At 51.2% G+C, this 7,096-nt stretch overlaps 1 pseudogene across 1 annotated transcript in view; it reads left to right on the top strand.

The window, feature by feature from the left end:
* The window catches only part of LOC144717796 (chymotrypsin-like elastase family member 2A), a 40,904-nt pseudogene extending 35,051 nt beyond the window's left edge, over nt 1-5,853 (top strand). Inside the window, exons 7-8 of the transcript XR_013585145.1 lie at nt 4,757-4,909; nt 5,494-5,853. The product of XR_013585145.1 is annotated as a chymotrypsin-like elastase family member 2A (transcript). The remainder of the gene's footprint in view (nt 1-4,756; nt 4,910-5,493) is intronic.
* The last annotated feature ends 1,243 nt before the right edge of the window (nt 5,854-7,096 follow it).

The raw sequence follows: 7,096 nt of genomic DNA on the forward strand, positions 1-7,096 counted from the left end.
TGCATTGGTGACATTAAATTAGCGGGCCCTAGTTTTTGTATCATCATCGCTGGCCGTTCCCTGTTTGCTAGGTACGGACTTTTTGTCAAAAATGCCCATCAAAATTCTTATAGATCAGGCCTGCATAGAGCTTCCGTCAGGTCGGCGGGTTGCCTTCTTGTCGAGCCCTACCAAAGTGCGCACGGTTTGTGCGACGGTGCAGGCGCTGGCGACTCACACTGTACGGGTGCCCCCGGGATCGCAAATGTTAGTACCCCTTCGGTTCAGGAAGCCACTCGAGGTGGGTGCGGAGGCACAGGGGGTGCTGTTGGGGCCGTCAAACAGAGCCAGTAAGGGCCTCGACTTAGCGGTTGCTCAAACCATGGTGAGAGGGGACAGTGAGCCGTTCGTAATGGTCCTGAATACGGGGTCGCGGCCGGCCGTAATTGCGCAGGGAACGGTGCTGGCTCACGCCGCGCCGCTACCCGTTGAGGAACGGCTCGTGGCTCAAGCAGATTTCACTGTCGAGTCGCATCCTCAAAGTGATGAGGGGACTGAGTGGTTGGACTCGCTGTGTGCGGGTTCTGCTAACTTGTCCGGGGTGCAATTGGGAGCATTGAGGGGTTTGCTCATCGAGTTTGCTGACGTGTTCAGCAAACATAAGTACGATATCGGCTGCACTGACCTGTTGCGCCACCACATAGCTACAGGGGACGCGGCCCCTATTCGTCAGAATCCCTTCCGGCTCAGCCCGGCCGAGAAGGAACATGTGCAATCGGCGGTTAATGATATGTTGGCGGCCGATATCATTTCGCCCTCTTCTAGTCCGTGGGGTGCTCCTATTGTCCTAGTAAAGAAACAGGACGGGTCCTTGCGGTTTTGTGTCGATTTCCGCCGCTTAAACAAAATCTCGATGGTGGATGCGTATCCGCTCCCCAGGATGGATGAGTCGCTGGATGCCTTGGCGGGAGCGCAGTTTTTTTCCACACTCGATCTGCTTTCTGGATTTTGGCAATTGCCACTCGATAACGAGTCAAAACCTAAAACTGCTTTCCGGACACCTGGGGGCCTATTTGAATTCAACCGTTTGCCCATGGGCTTACATTCCGCTCCCGCCACGTTCCAGAGACTCATGGAATTGGTTTTGTCGGGCCTCCAATGGGATACCTGTTTGATTTATCTTGACGATATTATCGTCTTTAGTCGGACTTTCGAGGAGCACCTCCAGCGACTGAGAGCGGTGTTCCTCAGGATGCGTTCCGCTAAGCTTAAATTTAAACCGGCTAAATGTTTTCTGCTTCGGGAATCGGTCAGGTATTTGGGCCATATCGTGAGTCGTTCAGGGATCTCGACGGACCCTGCTAAGACGCATTGCGTCAGCTCATGGCCAACGCCAACCTCGGTCACGGAGGTTCGTAGTTTCATTGGTTTTGCCTCCTATTACCGTCGTTTTGTCAAGCAATTTGCCACCATAGCCAAGCCCCTGCACGCTTTGACGGCTAAGGGTGTGAGGTTTCACTGGGGGGCGGAAGAGGAGGCTGCGTTCTGCTCCCTCCGTGACGCTTTGGTGCAGGCTCCCCCCTTGTGTTACCCCGATTTCACACAACCGTTTTTGCTTGATACGGACGCCAGCAATACGGGTATCGGGGGGGTGCTCTCACAGGTGGTCGGGGGGGTTGAACGGGTGGTCGCCTACGGTAGTAGGGTTCTTTCCCCCGCAGAACAACGCTATTGCGTAACTCGTCGTGAATTGTTAGCCATTGTGTTTTTTACACAGCAGTTCAGGCCGTATCTTTACGGCCGTCATTTTACGGTCCGGACGGACCACGCGGCTCTACAATACGCTATGCGCGTGGCACAGCCATCGGGCCAATTGTCCCGATGGTTGGAGGTCCTTCAAGACTACCAATTCACGACGATTTACCGAAAGGGGTTGCGGCACTCAAACGCGGACGCCTTGTCGCGGTTGCCGCCGTGCACGGACTGCACATGTTTGTTGGGATCAGCGCGGTGCAAACCCCCGGTCGCCGGCACCCCGGGAGTTGCGCTCGCCGCCACTGACACCCCGGGAGAGGACGCCCCCACGGGGAGGGATTCGCTGTTGTCGTTGCCCCTCATTGAGTGGGGCCGCCTCCAGATGTCCGACAGCTCCCTACTTACGCTGCGTCGGAAAGTTGGCGCTCCCGAAGAAGGGGAGGTGCGGGTCGGTTCCTGGGTGTGCAGACAGGGCCTTTTGATGAGGTGGGACAACATGTCCCGGCGTCACGTGCTCGTTGTGCCTGTTGCTATGCGGGGTAGGGTTGTTCTGGCAGCTCATGAACGGCTCATGCATCTGGGTTTTCACAAAACGCTCGCCCTAATCCAGCGAGACTATTATTGGCCGGGGATGGGTAACGACGTGGCGAATATTCTTAAGGGATGCGTAGGGTGCGCCAAAAGGAAACCCCCACCATTGGCAGCTAATCCACCGCTGCAATCCATTCAGGTTTCGCGTATAAACGAATTGGTAGCGTTGGACATCTTGGGGCCCTTTCCGGTTACACCAAGGGGAAACAGGTTCCTGCTGGTTGGCGTGGAATACTTCACCCGATGGCCTATGGCATGGCCGCTCGCCAACCAGTCGGCTGCGGCGGTGGCGGACGCCTTTGTCCAGGGTTATGTGTTGGACAAGGGCGCCCCCGAACGCTTGCTGACGGATCAAGGGAAGAATTTTTCGAGCGTTTTGTTGCGCGAGGTGTGCGACCTGTTGGGTACAAAGAAAGTGCGTACTTCCCCCTACCACCCGCAGACTGACGGGATGGTTGAGCGTCTGAACAGGACGATTACGTCTATGTTGTGCCAACAGGTCTGCGACGATCAGGTTGATTGGGACTTACAGGTGCCGGGGGTACTCGCGGCCTATCGAATGGCCCCTCATGCGGCGACGGGGTTTTCCCCATTTTTTCTTATGTATGGGCGGGAGGCCGATCCGGCCATGGACGTCCAACTGGGGATTTCCCAGCCACGTGCAAAATCTAAATTGGCAGACCACATCAAATTTAATATCGCCAAATTGACTGAAGCGCGGGAGGCGGCAAGGTTGAATTCGCGGTCGCGGCAAATTGCAAACGAGAAATTGCATGAGCGGAGGGTGCATACGCATGATTGGAAACCAGGCGATAAGGCCTGGCTGCATTGCCCACATGCACCGTTGGCTACGTCCCCCAAGTTGTTGAGACCTTGGAGGGGACCGGTGGAAATTGTGCGGGTTGCACGACCCCAGAGTATACAGATTAAATGGGGGAAACGCCGGTGGTATGTGCACCCCTCCCGACTGAAGCCCTATGCGGCACCGTGTGACCCCGTTCTGTGCCGTGACGACCGGGCGTGTGATGTGACCGTCGACTCGGGGAGGGAGGTGTCGCAGGCTGATCCTCACGTGTCTCCACCTGACCCACCCCCAGGTGCCTCGGGCTTGACGGCTGCTGACCGTCGAGAGCCTGAACTACGGGGCACGCATGAGTCCTCGATGCCTGGCCGATGTCTTCCGGAACCGCCGGCACCACCGGACGTTCAACCGCGTCTGGTGCCGTACGACGGACCGGCAAGGCGGACTCGGGCTAGGTCTCAACAATTTTCATGAAGACGTTTTTTGCTCTACACCGAGCTCGCCCGGTGTTCCCCTCTGCCGGGGTAATGTCCCGTTGTAGGGACGCTCGGAAGAAAAGGGGACACTGCACGAGTCGAAAAAAAAAAAAAAAAATTCCATTTTTTTTGCATACACATTGCTATTGTCACTCGCCGGTTTGTATATATTGTTCTATTGTCGCGGTGGCATTGGTTGAGGGTTGCGGATGGTAGTGTTCGCGTCGTGTTGTGTTGTTAGCTTAGTTGTTGTTCTTGTTGTTGTGTTACGGGGCACACAGGGGGGGTTTGTATATTTTTATAGCAGCCGGGGCGGCTGCGAGCTATGTGGTAGGGGGTGATGTAGTGGTGGTATTGACGTGCGCCGACTGTGACAGTGATGGATCACGGGGCGGCGCGGGGTGCGGGGTTGGGCACGCGTTGTGGGCGTGGTGTGGACGCGCGCGCCGGGAGTGACAGATGACGGGGCGGCGCGGAGTGAGTGGTGAGGCACGATGAGATGTGGGAAAAGAGGATCGTAGCCAGCGCCCGGCGATTGGTCGAATAAGTGGGTGCTCGCAGCGACGTCCGCAGGTGGGGTATAAAGGGGGACGCGCGAGAGCACTCGGGGAGAGTTACCCAGTTGAAGACCCGAAGACGGAGCTGAAGACTTAGTCGCTAAGTGGATGTTAGTCATCCGAGTAGCTCAGTGGCGTTAGTCGCCGAGTAGCTAAGTGGATGTTAGTCATCCGAGTAGCTCAGTGGCGTTAGTCGCCGAGTAGCTAGGTGGATGTTGGCCATCCGAGTAGCTCAGTGGGCGTTAGTCGCCAAGTAGCTAAGTGGGTGTTTGTCACCCGAGTACTAAGTGGATGTTGGTCATCCGAGTAGCCCAGTGGCGTTAGTCGCCGAGTAGCTAAGTGGATGTTGGTCATCCGAGTAGCTCAGTGGCGTTAGTCGCCAAGTAGCTAAGTGGGTGTTTGTCACCCGAGTACTAAGTGGATGTTGGTCATCCGAGTAGCTCAGTGGGCGTTAGTCGCCAAGTAGCTAAGTGGGTGTTTGTCACCCGAGATACAAAGTAGGTGTTAGTCACCTGTAACCAAGTTTGATAAAATAAAGAGTGTGTTACCCGTGAAGTCGTCTCCCGCCGAGTTACTACATTACATATGCATCACAGGGTGATGGAGGTGGGCCACTGAACTGCCAGCAGTCAGACAATGCCTGGGTGGTGCAGGGAATCACCAGCTACGTCTCATCTCTGGGCTGCAACACAATCCGCAAGCCCACCGTGTTCACCCGTGTGTCAGCCTACAACAGCTGGATCAGCAACGTGAGTGCCAATGCTGTAAATGTCAACGTTCATACCATGATCTCGCTGTCAATGTCAATATTGATGCTCTTACTGTAGCAATGCCATTGTCATTATCATACAAATGGTACAGTAAAAAGCATTTTCAATAACACGTCACTGTCAATGTGATTATTGTTATTGCTCTTATAAGTGTCATTATCATTGTTAATGTTGATATTGTTGTAAATATCTATGTAGGTGTCACTTAAACTTGAACCTTATAATTAATCAGGGAAACGTTTTATGGATGGGGCATATGTGGAGGATTGAAATGAACATGTTACCAAGGCAGGTGTTGAAAGTGGAATTCAGTGGTCAGAAACCAAATGTGAAAACCACAAGATGGTGATAAGACTCGTGAACCTTGGCGCTCAAGTGTTGACTGTGCACTAGTATAAGTGATGGCAAGGTGTGATGTCCTTTTCTTTATCGATCACAATACAAAGATGGGATTTGCATGAGTCATCGGTGTGGCTGGTATCGGCCAGGTATGATTGCTATCATGTTCGTTTATCTATAGGTAATGACGTTCAAACACCACCCATTCCCCGTTCCTTCCGCAGGTCATGAGCGTGTACCGTGAAGCTCCTAAGATCGCCGAGGGAGAGCAGAGCGTCAACAGCGGAGTCAATGCCACAATTGCTGCATTCAAGAAGCCGCAGGCTTAAAGTATCATGCTCTTTACATCAATGCAATCGCTAATACTAGAATCACAGTTTCTTGTTACGGGTATTGCCTTTTTTAATGTGGGACTGGGCACGTGAGCATAGGATGGGTGGTTTGATGCAGTGAGTTTGTGTGGCCATGCCAGACATTACCAGTGTTAATGACACTGTAACAATGTGCCATTTAGATTAGACGTTAAACAATGAGCTTTCTAATTTTACAAGAAATACATTTTGTCATACCAGCATGCATACTGTACCGCCAGTGCTAAATATACAAATTGAAAAGATCTTTTTAAAGTAAAGTTCCATAATAGAACTGCCATTTTCATAGTAAGTTAAAAATGTTCTCCCTTTGTGAAGACATAATGTTAAACAATATTGCATATGCAGTATGGTACGACTAATTACAAATCCATAATTAGCTAATTATCGACTCGATTTCCCAATAATGTAATCTCAAGTGTACCGGATCTGATAATGCTCTACCAGGCAAATATTACCTGGGGCCGTGTGATGTTCTGCGTTGTGTTCACGCTCTCGACTAATGCGTAATCTGGTTGCGTGTGCATTACAAAGAGGATCCAGAAACAGAGCTCAATTGGTTGGTGGAGTTAATTTAAAAAATAGTTTTAGCCTCCACGCCATATTCAAAGCATCATTTTCCTATAAAAATGGACATACAGTACACTATTAATTGTAGACTCGATTTATAATGCTTGATGTGTCCGATTTGGTTTATGAATTAACAAAACTGTACTGTAGATTGATAATGTTATTCGTGAATGTTCGGGTTGGTGTAAAATAAACATTTAAAGTACAAAATAAAGTATCTGGTTTGTTTCATTGCCTGCCACATTTACCACACACCACTCATCTGGCAGTCATAACTGACAGGCACTCACAACTTGCTTTACGTATATGCATGTACGTATGTTGAACTTATTTCGAACACCATACATAGCGAACTGTGCTAATCATCTGCCATCTGACACCACCAAACACTCCTTACTCAGCACTCACCACTCATCTTCCAATCACCAAAAACCGACATTCACTAGACTCACCACTGACCAAAGATCGCCCATGTAGCCTTAGTATGTTGGGGCAAGTGCTGTAAGCATGTACCTCTGAAGGCACTCAAGGGGTTGATGGGGCTAGTAACACGCCACAAGGCACTAGGTAATCATCTATCTGGCACGTTGTTTGGCCATGAACAGGGCCGTTGGCGTGGTTTGTGTCGTTGCTCTGGAGACTGAGAGCTCGTTCAGTCACCGTGTTGATGGTATTCGTTGTTATTTCTCACTTAACACGTGAAGGCTGCTTCCTTCCACTTCCAACTTCCAGTCACCAAACACGACTGAACATGTATGACTCACCTAATTCTCGTCACTCGCCACTCATTACTGATAATTCAAACAAGATTATAACAATGCATCACGTACTCGCTGATAATTAAAAGCAGGATGGCAGCTTTCAGTTTTGCGTCGACTTCCGTAAA

Source organism: Lampetra planeri, chromosome 4 (genome assembly GCF_965212315.1).
Source record: "Lampetra planeri chromosome 4, kcLamPlan1.2.h2, whole genome shotgun sequence".
NCBI lineage: Eukaryota > Metazoa > Chordata > Hyperoartia > Petromyzontiformes > Petromyzontidae > Lampetra > Lampetra planeri.